Here is a 15,913-nt window from a genome sequence, read left to right as displayed (position 1 = left end):
AAACTACAGGGGCATGTGGGTGGCTGAGTTGGGTGGGTGTCCAACTCTTGATTTCTGCTCAGGTTCATGAGTTCAAGCCCCCCACCTGGCTCTTCGCTGACTCTACGGAGCCTGCTTGGGATTCTCTCTCCCTCTCTCTCAAAAAATAAATTAAAACAAAAACAAACAAACTGCAGTCCCAAAATGGCATCACTTAGGTTAAAGCCCCAAGTCAGTAAACCAAAACTTAATACCTAACCTAAATACAATTTCAACTCCCCAGGAATGTAACCTTTAACCAATCAACATGGAATTTTATGGTCAATACTAGGAAATTTACGGGTAGACCCCATACACTCTCCTAAGGAGCACAACCTTGCCTAAACAGAGTATTCCTTGCTAACAAATTCTTTTCTTCTTCTTTTTAATGCCCTCTCTTGCTTTAATTTTTGTTTATTTATTTTGAGAGAGAGAACAAGTTGGGTAAGGGCAGAGACAGAGAGGGGAGAGAGAGGGAGAGAATCTCAGCACAGAGCCCAGTGCGGGCTCGAACCCACGAACCATTAAGATCATGATCTGAGCCGAAACCAAGAGTCGGACACTTAACCAGCTAAGCCACCCAGGTGCGCCACCCTCCCCCTGCCTCTTGCCTTAAAAAACGTTTCCCTTATTTAGCTCAGTGGAGCTCCCCACTACTTTGCTACATGGGAATGCTGCCCAATTCATGAATCACTTAATAAAGACAATTAGATCTTAAAGTTTACTCTGTTGAGTTTTGTTTTTTAACAAAGTGATCTGTTACCGGAAGAAAGAGAAAAGGATACTAGGCAAGCCCAAACCACGTATGTGCTATAGTAAGAATTCTGAAAATTTTGGCGAAGACCTCTAAGAAAAGACTTCGAAGAGGATTTATGGGGCATGCTTAAAATATAGTTATTCCATTACAGCAAGCACCAGTGCCACCTTATTAGTCACTCTTCTTATAATTAATACAAATTTAATTTGCAATATTCATCTTCACTGCCACTTCTTACCGTTAATTGAAGGCTAACAGCATAATTTCTCCAAGGTTCAATCTCCAATTCATATTGTTGCAATTGCCATTTCTTCAATGGCAACTTCGCCTTGTGTATTAGCTATCTATTGCTGTGTAACAAATTACTGCAAAACATAGGAGCTCAAAACAACAAATAATACATGATAAGATAACAGATACCTCACAATTTCTGTGGATCAGGAATTCAGGAATCTTCGCTGGGTGAGGCTGGCTGAGTCTCTCATGAGGTTGCGATCATCTGAAGCCATTTTCCTAAAGGCTTGGCTAATGCTGGAGGCTAAGTGATTCTAAGCTAGCCGACCTGGCTATTGGCAAGAGACCGGAGTTACTTATTGGCTGTTGGCTGAAGTCCTCAGTTACTTGTCATGTGACTCCATAAGGTTTATTGTGCATATTTACAACATGGCCGCTGGCTTCCCCAAGGCCAAGTGAACCGAGCGAGAACAAGAATAAGGTTTTCATATAATAAAAAAGAAAAAAGAAAAAAAAAAACCAATAAGGAAGCCACAACACCTTTCTTTGGCTTCCTCTTGTCAGGATGCTTCCACCATATTCAATCCCTTAGAAGTCAGTTACTAACCACAGCCACGTTCAAGGGGAGAGAAATTAGGCTACACTTTTTCAAGGGAGGAGTCTACCCTCTGACCACAAATTGTTTATATTCCTCCCACATACAAAACGTATCCCCTTCCTTCAAAGAACCCCCAAAGTCTCATCCTTTTAGAACATTTCCATGAAATTCAGAAGGTTGGCATCTAAATTAGTACTAAGCATGGATGAGGCTCCTAAATGTATTCGTAAATATCCTCAAGTACAGTTTCTCTGAATCTATAGACAAGAGAGTCTCTTAATCTAGAGACAAGTTATCTGTACCCCCACACATGTAAAATACGATGGTGGGACAGACTTAGAATAACCAACAGAGATGGTTCTGTTCAAAAGAGGGAAAATGAGAAGCACTGAGGGGTTTATAGCAATTCCCAAATCCCGCCAAGCAAATTTTGGAAGTTGCTTGATAAGGAGTCAAAGATTCAAAATAATTCTCTATGACTCTTGACTCCAGTGTCTGGCTTTGGGTTCTGCCTTGAGTCATTTTTCCTTGTTCTTGGAAAGTAGTATGTGGTTGCACCTGAGTAGATTTCTTGTAGAAATTTGCAGGTCCAAAGACGTCATTTCATCTGTCACTTTTCCAGCTGTTTCTCAGTTCAAACTGGTAGCATTTCTGCTGATATATTTCTGTTAAAAATTGTTAACTCTGGGGCGCCTGGGTGGCTCAGTCGGTTGAGCGTCCTACTTCGGGTCAGGTCATGATCTCGCGGTTTGTGCGTTCGAGCCTTATGTTGGGCCCCGTGCTAACAGCTGAGAGCCTGGAGCCTGCTTCAGATTCTGTGTCTCATTCTCTCTCTCTGCCCCTTCCCTGCTCATGCTCATGCTCTGTCGCTGTCTCTCTCTCAAAATTAAATAAACATTAAAAAAAATTTTTTTAATTGTTGATTCTCTGTGAATCTCACTGAGGTTCATGCCATTAAACAAAAGCTATATGCACCAAATCTTCAATATGTGCCTTTCGCTACTGTGGGCAGCTGCTGGGAACAGGATTCTTAGAAACCCTATTGTTTGAGAGGATCTGTCCGACAAAGTGTTAAAATATTTAAATGACCTTTTGTCTCATTGTCAGATACTCTGAGACACCACAATAGATCTTTCAGAGGTCTTAAGGGATTTTATATTCACAACCTAGATTTCATGTTTATTTTTTTAAGTCTATTTATTTATTATTTTTTTTAAATATGAAATCTACTGTCAAATTGGTTTCCATACAACACCCAGCGCTCATCCCAACAGGTGCCCTCCTCAGTGCCCATCACCCACTTTCCCCTCCCTCCCACCCCCCATCAACCCTCAGTTTATTCTCAGTTTTTAAGTCTCTTAAGGTTTGCCTTATTTTTTTTATTTTTTTTAATGTTTATTTTTGAGAGAGAGACGTACACAGAGCGTGAGCAGGGGAGGGGTAGAGAGAGCGGGAGGCACAGCATCTGAAGCAGGTTCCAGGCTCTGAGCTGTCAGCACAAAGCCTGATGTGGGCTCGAACTCGTGCCACGAGATCATGACATGAGCCGAAGTTGGACGCTTAATGGACTGAGCCACCCAGGTGCCCCAGTCTATTTATTTGTTTTGAGAGAAAGCATGTGAGAACACAAGTGGGGAGGGGCAGAGAGAGGTACAGAGAGAATCCCAAGCAGGCTCTGCACTGCCAGTGCAGAGCCCAACCCAGGGCTCGAACACACGGACTGTGATATCAAGACCTGAGCCAAAATCAAGAGTCGGACGTTAACCGACTGAGTCACCCGGGCGCCCCTGGTTTCGTGTTTAGACCATGTTTTCCTGAGAGAACCTGGGATCCATCTCTGCCTGAAAGCCAAGTCTTCATTTTCCCTGGCTGCCTTGCCTAGAAAATGTGGTTTAAAATTGTTTTAAAAAAAACCCAATTAAGCCTTGACTGCTTTATGTTTCACAGTCCTTCCTTCCTTTACCTTGCTCCTCTCATACTTTAGTATAGTGGAAAGATACACCTGGACGGCACCTTGAATATTCTAGCTGGAAATCTCCTTAGTTAGACCCCATATTCATTAGCAGGCGCATCTTCCACTCTCTGCATCACGGAAGGCCATCGTGATCTTTCTGCCAGTGTCACAAGGATCACATTTCCTCCAGTTTCCAGTAAGGTTTTCCTTGCTCTCCCGTAAGCGAGCCTCCTCTGGTCTATGTCCTTCCACTAATGGTCTTTTCCAGGCCCATCATGCTTTCACAAACCCTGTCTCCAAAATCACTCCAGCTTCTGTCCACTGCCTGAGTCCAAAGTCACTCCCACATTTTAGGTGTTCGTCATGGCCACGCCTTACTTCCAGGGATCAAAGTGATTTTTTTTTTTAATCTACTGTCATGTGAGAAATTAACAACACCTTAAAAGATGCATACAAATAAAATTTTGATAGATGGTGCCAAATTTCTCTCCAAAACAGGTGACAGTGTAGGAGACTGTTCATATCACAATACTATTCATCGTTTTCAACTTTATCAATGGTTTTAGTCTGTACTTCCTTTATTACTTGCGAGGTTGAAAAAAAAATGGCCATTTTGCATATTCTTGTAGTAAGAGCCGTTTCATATCCTTAGGGTTGTTTTCTTTCTTTAGTGAAAAGGAGCTTTGGCCTCCCTCCCAGCCCGACCTAAGATGTTAGCAAAATGGGGAAGAGAAAGAGAACTGGTACAGCCTCTTGTTGTCCTGTGCTGAGCACATTTTCATCTATCAACTGACAAAGAGACTCTCTTTGAACTTTGGTCGGGCCTTTTCGAGCCCCCTTCTTGCCTAGCAGAGCCCAGTTCTAGCAAGAATCCTGGTAAGTCCATTCATCAAGAATCCCCCCACACTTGATATCTCATCACCCGGGCCTCCTTCGACAAGAACCCTGCTAGGTTGGTTTAGCAAGAATCTCTACTACTCCTGATGTTTCCTTTTAGTAATTTTCCATCCAGTGATGCCCCCACCCCCAATTTTGCTTGTTGGCTATAAACCCATAAACCCATAGCTGTCTTTGTTGTATTCAGAGTTGATCCCAATCTCTCTTGGTAGTTTTGACACCTATCGCAATCGTCTTGAATAAAGTCTTCCTTACCATTTTAGCAAGTGTCATAATAATTCTTTCTTTAAAACAACTTATTTAGGGGCGCCTGGGTGGTGTGGTCGGTTAGGCGTCCGACTTCGGCTCAGGTCATGATCTCGCGGTCCGTGAGTTCGAGCCCCGCGTCGGGCTCTGTGCTGACAGCTCAGAGCCTGGAGCCTGTTTCAGATTCTGTGTCTCCCTCTCTCTGACCCTCCCCCATTCATGCTCTGTCTCTCTCTGTCTCAAAAATAACTAAACGTTAAAAAAAATTAAATAAAACAACTTATTTAGATGATATTTGTGGATCAATTAGCCATGGGGAGTGAGGGGGGAAGAGGCATTCAGGAAATTTATAGTTCTAACTGAGGCTTGTGGGCGGACAATTTATTAGTCATTCAAGGCTTAGTTGTAGGGCACAGAATTCACTCCAGCTAGCTTTAGCAGAAATCAACAACAGGGTATCAGAGTACAGGATATTAACCGCGGGTACAGAGGCTCATAGAATCTTGTGAGAGCTGAATAACTTGACTCTTGGCCGAATTTCCTCCAGCAACTGCTCCTTTGTGACTAGAGAGCCAAATGCCTGATGGAGAAGACTTTACTACAGCTGTAATTCTAGAAGTCCTCCAGCTCAGCTCCAATCTTTACCAGTAAAAGGGATACCCCATGCACTGTCTCTGTCTCCACTTTAAAAAAAAAATTTTTTTTTTAACATTTATTTATTTTTGAGTGACACAGAGAGAGAGAGAGAGACAGAGAGAGAGCAAATGGGAGAGGGGCAGAAAGAGAGGGATCATACAGAATCCAAAGCAGGCTCCAGGCTCAGAGCTGTCAGCACAGAGCTTGACACGGGGCTCAAACCCACCAACTATGAGATCATGACCTGAGCCCAAGTCGGAGACTTCACTGACTGAGCCACCCAGGCCCCCCTGTCTTCACTTAACTCACTTCTGAGTTCAGCTCTCAAGGTACCACAGTGAATGGGCAGACACTAAAGAACATGGAATCCCAGGGGTGCCTGGGTGGCTCAGTCGGTTGGGTGGCCGACTTCGGCTCAGGTCATGATCTTGCGGCCCATGAGTTCAAGCCCCGCGTCAGGCTCTGTGCTGACCGCTCAGAGCCTGGAGCCTGTTTCCGATTCTGTGTCTCCCTCTCTCTCTGACCCTCCCCCGTTCATGCTCTGTCTCTGTCTCAAAAATAAATAAATGTTAAAAAAAAAAAATTAAAAAAAAAAAACCAAAACATGGAATCCCACAGCAAGGATAGTTTCTAGGCTGTGTAATACAGGTGTCCCCACTTTTTGAAAGTTCACATTTCGGACAACTTGGGCAGACAGGTGGGCAAAGCAGCCTAACTCCTGAAAAAGCATGAGCAGCCTGTGGCAAGGAGGAAGCTCCTGATATTGGATGGAGAGCTTCCCTCTGACCACATTTCTCTGCTCTCAAGGCATATCCATAAACAATCCTGAAATATTTGTGTATTCTGTCACCGCAGTCCTGAAAACGGAGGCTGAGCTCCATTTGGCATGCGAGTACTAAACTGGGCTCTTCCAGAAGGGCCAGAGGGTTTGAGTTAAATCTGCTCTGGCAACTGGCAAGTATTTCCTCCTGTTTCGCTAAGATGAGCTGTAGAAACAATCCCTCCCTCCCTTATCTATTAACAATGCCGCCTGATGGGAAACTAGGCTCACTCTCTCCTCCAACACTCCACCTTCGCCTTCCTCCACTGATGAGCAGTATTTACACAACTTGGCTGTTCATTTAATCTGTTCATGCAGACCGACTACCAAGATGCTAAACAAATAAACAAAATCCCAAATCCATCTGGAAACATTTGGTGACCAAAAGCTGCTGCAATGCCACAAAAGACCAAGATCCACAAGAAAGTAACAGAAGACTTCTAAAACCAGTTCTCCATATTGAGGGTAAAAGTCATGTTGGCAACCGCCTGTCTCCCACTCTTCCCCAAAACATCCCTGCTTTACCCTCCTCTCACCCTCCACAATTTGTCTTGGTATGTGAGACGTCACGATGCAGCAACCTGAACCGGGTGGGACTGGGAACTGTAATGGCAAAGGGGCTTAATTTGATGTATGTCAGTGAGTCAGGCAGACCGAGAGGACAGTCCTTTAGGTAAGAAGACTTGGCACTAGCTAAACAGGTGAACAGGTGCAGGCTCTCCTGGGAGGGCATTGCTGCTGGGTCTACACGTCCGCCTGCCCTGCCCTCCCACATGACGAGGTCTAGAGAGAGGTGGGACAGTTTGACTTCCTGGGGAGAGCCAAGTTCTTGGGGGTTGGAGGCTGGCATTCAGTCTGTTGCTTCAGAGGCTGGGAGACCCCAAAAGAATCACCGAGAAAACGTGAGGTTGACACAGGGCGTGGAATGAGGGTTCACTTCTCATTGGGACTCAAAGGCAGCTGGAGCTCGCAGAACTGCTGTGGGCAGTGTTGGCATGAAGCACTGTGTGGTGTGCTGTGTGAAGGACCAGAAAGCTCAGTTAGGAGCCTCCAGGAGGGCACTGAACAGGAACTGTTTCCTTTTGTTGAAGACGTGCCTGTTAGATAAGGGAGCCATGGGCTGCCCTGGAGAGCTGCCCCATCTGAGCAGAGGGGCATGTAGCCTAAATGGCCCACAGGTATACCACAGGCAGGGAGGTGAGGAATGCACGGCCACCCCATCTGACGGGTTAACCTGTCACGAGGCCAGAGAGGGTTAGGGTGGGGGTATGCCCTGAGAACAAACATCGCATCCACTGCAACACCAGAAACAGATCAGATGGGAAACTCACAAGAGCAAACCGCACAGATCTCATCAGCCCTGAGTCCCAGGAGAGAGTCAGGGATGACCTACAGTAAAGGAGTGGCCACAACCTGGACTTTCGAAGGCGCTGGACTCCACGACAAGAAAATACTTCCCTAATATCCACCACGAACCCTCCCATCATGAACAGAGTCTGAGAACCAGGAAGCAGCTCAAATATCTAGGGGTTCACAGCCTCATTGTGTACCAAGCTCATCTTGGGAGTTTAGGAATCTTTTTACAACTTTATTGAATATATAAGTGACATATAATATATATATGTAATTATATATAATTGTATATGTATATATATATAACTGACATTATATATATATATATATATATATATATATATATAACTGACATTATAAACACACACACACACACACACATACACACACTTTGTGCAATTTGGTAATTTTTATGTAACAGTGCAGCCATCACCACAATCAAGATAATGGACATATCTACCACCCCAAAATGTTTCCTCTGGCCCTTTTGCAACCCCTTCCTCCTGCCCTGTCCTCCCCACTCTGGCCCCCCTTCGCCTCATCTTCCATCCAAACAACTGATCAGCTTTCTATCACCATAGATTAGTTCGAATGGTCTAGGATTTTATAGAAATCATACCACATGTTCTCTTCTTTGATCCTTTTTTTTTTTAACTCAGCATAATTATTTTGAGATTCATGCATATTGCAGCATGTATCAGTGGTTGATTCCTATGTATTGCGGAGTCATACTCCATTGTATGGATATACCACAATTGGTTTTACCCTTCATTGGGTGGTAAACATGTAGGATTGTTTCTAGTCCTCCGGAGATTTGGCAGAAGTGAGGTCACATCTGGGTAGGATGAGTCTCATGGCCCTGGAGCACTTTGTTGAGGATGCTCTTGTGGCACTGTCACCCCTTCTTACAGCTGGCATTTTATCTTCAGTGTTTCTGTGCACCTCCTTAGCTCTTAAGGACAGCAATAAGATGCGTTCCCGAATTACATATCCCTATAGCACTACACAGGACAGTTTCTTGTTGACCTGGGGCCCCAGCCCGTCACACTTCGCATCCCTTTCTGCGTTCCCATGTATTCTTCTCCCCAGTCCCTTATTTCCCTCATCTCCAGCCAAACTGAGGTATCTACTGTTCACCATTTTATGAGGCCTCGACCTTCCCCTTTGCCCTATTTATGCTCCAATGCCACTGTCTGCCCCGGAAGTCCTTCCCTCTCTTCTCTGCCAGCCTCCTTGGCCCCCTTCATCGCCCCCAACCCCCAACTCTGCTTATTAACATTCTGCAGTTAGTGGGGTGTCGCTCTAGGAAGAGGCAAACAGGTTGATATCACAGAATTGATGGCCCCGATGTGGACCTTATTAGATGTAAGAATTTAATATATGCTGTCAAGAAGGTATCACAGATTAAGGCAGAAAAGGATTGTCAATAAATGGTATAGGAATAATTGATAAGCTTGGAGGAAAAATCAATTCAGGTCTTTGATCTCAGCCTTCCCAAAATCACTTCCAGATGTATTGATGAAGTTAGTTTTAAAAACCTAGAAAAAATTGAGGGGTGCCTGGGTGACTCAGTCGGTTCAGCATCCGACTTCAGCTCAGGTCATGATCTCATGGTTCGTGGGTTTGAGCCCCATGCCGGGCTCTGTGCTGACAGCTCAGAGCCTGAAGCCTGCTTTGGATTCTGTGTCTCCCTCTCTTTCTACCTCTTCCCCGCTTTGCTCTGTCTCTTTGCCTCAAAAATAAATAAACATTAAAAAACATTAAAAAAATAAAAGCTTAGGAGAAATTAAGAGTGAATATTGATTAAATCTTTGGAGAGGGAGGACTGTCTCCTTTTTAGCTTAGATTTGGGTGATGCTCATAAAGGAAGCAAATCAGTAGTTTTAAAAAAAACGTATTAAACTTTTGCATGTCAGAAAAGTAATCCAAAACAAAAGGTGCTCTTTGAACTTTAAAAAACATTGTGGCAAATACAGCCACTAATGGCATCATGCAGAGCAATAAACATTCTAAAGAAAAATTGCCAGAGGCCATGTGTCCAAATAAGGAAACGCACTCAGTTACTGAACATATGGACAAATGTTCAACCTTATTTGCTGCACTCAAAAATGTGTACAATTAAAAAAAGAATGAGATGAGACTCAATCCTTTATAGATTAAATTACTCAAGATTAAAGATAATTAGAATACTTAATGAATTACAGTTTAGTTACCTCTGCCTGATCCTGACTTTTGTGTGCATGTGTCCCTACGGGTGCTCTGCTCACAGCAAGAGGCTCCTGGGGCCTAAGAGCTATCGTTTTTGTTTTTTTTTTAATTTTTTTTCTTACATTTATTTATTTTTTGAGAGACAGAGAGACAGAGCACAAGTTGTGGAGGGGCAGAGAGAGAAGGACACACAGACTCCGAAGCAGGCTCCAGGCTCCGAGCTGTCAGCACAGAACCTGACACAGGGCTCGAACTCACAAACCATGTGATCACGACCTGAGCCAAAGTCAGACGCCCAACCAGTGGAGCCACCCAGGCGCCCCAGAGCTATCGTTTTAAAAGCCCTGCTTTTATCAGAATCTTTACACACAGTCTCTGAAATCCTTATGACAAGGTACAGAAATTTAGGCTCATTTTACAGATGAGGAAGTTTGAGGGGTGGGATTTGAACTCCATTTGGCCCAACCACACGTTCTCGGTCTCTGGTCTCTTCCCACTGGGGTAGGCTGCCTCTCTGAAATGCTCTTAGCCGCTAGGAGCGCCTGGCTGGCTCAAACTTAAAAAAGAAAAGAAAGAAACGCTCTTAGTTGGTGACGAAAGTGGCAGCCTCTGCTGCTGAAGCTTGAATCTGGAAGAGCTGCGTCCCTCCCCCCACAACCCGCAATCTAGAAGGAAGTTGAGTAAGAAGTTATAAAGGAGTTGTAAAGAAGAAAACAGAATGAGGACTGAGAAGTGCCAAGCAGAATTCAAAATCAAAGAACAAAGTGTGCAAAAGAGGAAAAACAAGAGTAGCTCCTGGAAGAGACACGTTGCAGCCGCTCTTGAGACCACTTGCCGCCCCGCCCCCGCCCCCCGTAACTGATCCCTGTCGCCATGAGGTAACCCTGCCTGTGCCGGGGCCGGCCTCCAAGGGGATCACAGTCAAGACATTTTATGGCTGGATATCAAAGCGCCAGGCTCCGCCCCTTTGTGGGGCAATAGGACAGGATTCTGTCCTTTGAGAACCTTTGTCCCTTCTCATTCTGCCCTTTGTGGATAGCGGACGTCAAATAACTGGGGATAATTTAGCTTAATATGATCCAGTATATAACAGTGTGATGCATGTGGAAACAGTTAGCATTTGAGGGCCCCTAATCAGAAAGCTACACCTTAGGGATGATAAGTGAGTCCCCGAAGTACCCTAATCAGGAAGATATACCCCAGAACTACTACAGATTTGAATATTGTTGTTTGAAATGTAATGAGAGAATGCTTGTTGACTAGCATAAGGAACAATCGGAATGATTTCCCACTGGTGACATACAGAATGAAAGCTGTGGCTGACTAGAAAGACTATACTCGCCCTAGTGCCCTCACCTGAGAATCCAGCAAGCCCGGTCCCAAAGCTCTGAAGCAGCACTTGACTCCCAGATGTTGACGTGCCCCTGTGTTCTGCCTGGTCCCCAAGGCCTGTTTCCTGACCCAATTAGAAATTTGGCTAATCCTGATGTAAAAAATATTTATTGTTCCTCCTTGGAGAGAACCTCTCAAGCAAACAGCTAGTTGGAACGCCTGAAGAGAGATGGGACCTTTCCCCAACTCACCAGAATGGACCGTCTGATCATTCTTATGCCAGTAGGTCAATAAACACTGGCACATGTAGCAGAATTTGGTCTCAGGCTCCCTTTCATTGTCATCAAACACACGGTAGCAAAGTTGTCCAGGAGAGGATACACAGACCTCACTGTATGTCATACCAGAGGCTACCAGCATTTACAAGAATAACAAAAACAACAAATAAATTGCCTAACGCTTGTAGACACATTGACAGAGATCGGTCTGCAATGTGGCCCTTTTAGCCTGAGAACACATCTGTGAGATGCCTGACAGCCTTTTCCTACCTGAGTACGAAACAAAGGCAGGGATGCTAACTTGAGAGAGGGGAAGCTAAAAAAGATTCCACTCCCCCTTCAAAATCCTACTTTGATTGACAGGTAGGGCCAGCTCCACGCATGCTCCAGGGCTAGTGCTCTGCAAGCCTTGTATGTTGTGTGTGGTGTGTGTGTGTGTGTGTGTGTGTGTGTAAGGATGGGGACTTGTTGGTAAAAAAGACAGGGGAAGTGACACCCGCTCCTGGTGAACCTGATCCCGTTGTCTTTAGGAGGACAAGACTTCCAACTGGTCTGAGTGAGACTTTTGCTGCATGTAGACAATGAGAACCAGGCCTCCGATCACAGCCAACCTGGACCATTTTCATTGTCACTGTCAACTTGACCTACTATTATGGAAATTGCTGCAATTACATGCATAACATTTGCATGTGAAATGACAACTAAGTGCTTGCCTAAGAGGCATTTTTTTTTTTTTTTTGCAAATGAAGCTGGGTGTTCTTAAAATAGGGTATTTTGCCCTTTGTTGGGATTTTTTGTGACCAGATGAGATGACAGCCCTCCTCAAGCATTGCCCTGTAGCATGTCATAAATTACTTGTCCCTGAAATGCTTCCTATGGCTTGCAGACGAGCCCCCTGAAATAAATGGGCTTCAATCACTAGCTTCAACAATTCTCCTGTCTCCAAGTAATAAAACATCTGGAAAATTGGGCTAAATGGATAAAACAGTTCTCTGTAATAAGTATCTGGCATCCTTACAACTCTGTATAATGCATTTTTTTTATGACCAGATGTTGTACTTCTATGTTATAAAGAACAGAGGCATGTTTAGTCATGCTTTTTATTACATTTAAAATGCAAGGTATATGTTCATAGCTCCCTGGAGAAATGCTATCCCATTGATTGGGAATTGTTGATGTGTTGGTTTACAAACTTGAAAAGTGAGTGAATGGCTCAGAAAATTTCGGGTATAACTTAAACAGTCATTAAACTGGACACTCACAGGGAGCTGGCTGAAGAAGAAGAATTCGGCCTATAAATTTCCCTTCACTCCTAGTGGATTTGTTCCACAGGGTCTTTGATCACGCAGCCGTTTATGTTCTTATGTGTCTTCTGCAATATATACAGCTTTATGAAGAAATGATTTCATCAAACTTGCTATGCACCCTTCCCAATTTCTCATTAAGCAAGCTTAGCTGGGAACCCACCTGCGTAGTCTCGATTTTATAGTCCTTTGTGGGGTTCCAACAAGATGTTTTAAACATGTGTATGTATGGTGGGGGAGGGGGATGGTTCTCCCGGAACCGGAACCGGCACCACCAAACACATGCACGTTACTTATTTAGGTTAGGAAGTCTGCAAAACACAGAAAATCACGAGACGAAAATTGAAAAATTGTAACTATATCTAGTTGTTACCACTCACCATTCATATACGTGTTTTTCTTTTTTTACTTTGTTTTAATGTTTATTTATTTATTTATTTATTTATTTTTTGAGAGAGAGAGAACATGAGCAGGAGAGGGGCAGAGAGAGAGAGAGGGAGACACAGAATCCGAAGCAGGCTCCACGCTCTGAGCTGTCAGCACAGAGCCGGACATGGGGCTCGAACTCACAAACAACGGTGAACGAGACCTGAGCCGAAGGTGGACACCCAACCGACTACGCCACCCAGGCGCCCCTAACGTATGTTTCTTTTTATAAGATTATAATCATGCTCTCTATGCTGTTTTGTCACTTCACACACCAGGAACCTTTTTTCTTTAATTAAGTATCCTTTTAAAATAGGAGTCTGGAAGGCTAGACCATTTTTACTGAACTAGTTCCTTCCCGGGCACTTAAATTTTTCAGAGATCTTCACTACCAGAAATAATCTATGACAGATATCTTCATGCAAAAATGTTTTTATAGCTCTCTGAATCTTTCTGGGAAGTAGAGTTACTGGAGTAAAGTGTATGAGCTTTTATCTTTAAGACTTTATTTCAATATGTGCTGTCCCAACTGTTACGCAGAAAGTGCTCAGGGGTGTAGCTCCCGTCTGCCCCTAATGGGATGCGAGCATTCTGTTAGCACGCACGGGGTGTCCTCACATTAGTGACGGTCCTGCAGTGACGATGGTAATCTCTGTCTGCTCTTTGAGTTGCCGGTGTTTTCCTGGTTTGATACTTGCCTTTTAACTTGGATGATGAGCTGGAACATTTTATTTGTTTTGTCAGGTCTTCTTCCCTCTCCCCCCTCCTGTTTAGAGGCTTTCAATTTTTCCCTCAATCTTTTCCCTTATGGAGTCTTCCTTCTTTGGCTTTGAGGCTTTGCCACCTTGAAATCAGATTCCAGATTTAGGCTTTTCTTAAATGCGTATTTTTGAGTTCTTTAATGGTTTCATTTAAAAAATATTTTTATAACATTTATTTTTTGAGAGACAGAGACAGAGCATGAGCAGGGGAGGGGCAGACACACACACACACACACACACACACACACACACACATCCTGAACCCAGCTCCAGGCTCTGAGCTGTCAGCACAGAGCCTGAGGCGGGGCTCGAACTCACCAACTGCGAGATCATGACCTGAGCCAGAGTCGGATGCTTAACAGACTGAGCCACTCAGGTGCCCCAATGGTTTCATTTCTATACTGAACACAAATCTAACCAGAACAGATTTTGGCCTGTTGCCTGAAGGACGGAACCTAATTTATTCTTTGCCACATGGTCAACAACTTGTATCAGCATCATTTCTTCAGCACTCCTTTGTAAAAGAATCCATCTTTAAAAAGCAGAGGTTGTGTTCTTTCTCTATCTGGATCTTTTAGAAATGGGCTTGCTCTCACAGATAATTTACTGATATTTGTTTTCCCCTGTCAATGCGTCTCACCTGAGAGTGGAATTTATCTGTTGTCACTCGTGGTAAACCACCCCCACTCCTGACTTTGAAACCCTTGACTTCCAACAGGTTTTCCTTGGACGTGAGTCTTCTCAATTTTGCTTCTAGCTTGCCCAGTAAGTTCCAACACAAAATATCTCTGTGCTGTGAGCATCTAAAGTCTTAAGCCTAAGAGAAGTCGGCACACAATCAGAAACAGGTCATTATTTTATTTTTTTTAATTTTTAAATATTTATTTATTTTAGAGAGAGAGAGAGAGAGACATAGACAGTGAGTCGGGGAGGAGCAGAGAGAGAGACACACACACAGAATCTGAAGCAGGCTCCAGGCTCTGAGCTGTCAGCACAGAGCCCAACGCGGGGCTCGAAGTCACCAACCACTCATGAACCTCGAAGTGGTCACCTGAGTCGAAGTCGGCTGCTTAACCGACCGAGCCACCCAGGGGCCCCCATTTCATTTTACAAAATTTTTATTTACTTATGTTACTTTCTGAGGGAGAGGGAGCAGGGGAAGGGCAGAGAGAAGGAGAGAGAGAATCCCAAGCAGGCTCCATGCCTGGAGCCCCATGCGGGGCTCAATCCCACGACCTTGGGATCATGACCTGAGCCAAAATCAAGACTGGGATGCCTAACTGACTGAGCCACTCCGGCCCCCGGAACCAGGTCACCATTTTAGTTGAACAGTTGATTCTAAGGGTGCAACAGACACCCATGTGAGTCTGTGGGCCTCCCTTCACTCATTTGTAAAGTGGCAGAGAAGCAATGAACTTGGAACGTGTCCTTTTAACAGCACTTGTTTTGTTAGATATTGCAGGTAAGACTGAGGAGTTAAAAAAAACCCAAAACAACCATGGTGGTGGTGGGGATGGGCGATTACTTAGGCAGGCCTCAAAAACCCTGCACTGGATTCCCCCCCAACTTAACCCTTTTAATGACGGTGTAGCCTTGGGGAAATAGTTTAACTTCTGCCAGCTTTTTTTCTTCCCCCTTCGCAGTAAAATGAGGTTTGCCTCTGACCTAGGACCAAATCTTCATAGCAGATGAAATACAGCTGGTTAATAAATTGCTGAAGAGACGCACCAGCAATTGAGGGGTGATCAAAGATATGCAGATTAACCTCATAATGAGATATGGTGTTTCACCAATAAATATTTTTAAAACACCCACTCAGTGCTGGTGAGTGGGGACTTGGAGAGTGCAGATTGGTATGAGGCTTGGAGAGGCACTTTGGCAGTCGAGCACCTTAAACATTCATTTCTTTTGGAGAACCAGGTCCGTCTCTGATCGCTGAGCCTGAAAAAGTTTGCCACAGTTTTAGACAAAGATTTGTACAGACGGAGGTCCATGAAAGAATGAATGACAGGAGGAAAGACTCAATAGTAGGAAGAGTGGTTAGCCTGGTAGATTTTATAATGGCAAAGTTGTTTTAGACTTTTGTTTGCA

Source organism: Lynx canadensis, chromosome A1 (assembly GCF_007474595.2).
Source record: "Lynx canadensis isolate LIC74 chromosome A1, mLynCan4.pri.v2, whole genome shotgun sequence".
Classification (NCBI taxonomy): domain Eukaryota; kingdom Metazoa; phylum Chordata; class Mammalia; order Carnivora; family Felidae; genus Lynx; species Lynx canadensis.
This window is presented reverse-complemented; position numbering follows the sequence as displayed.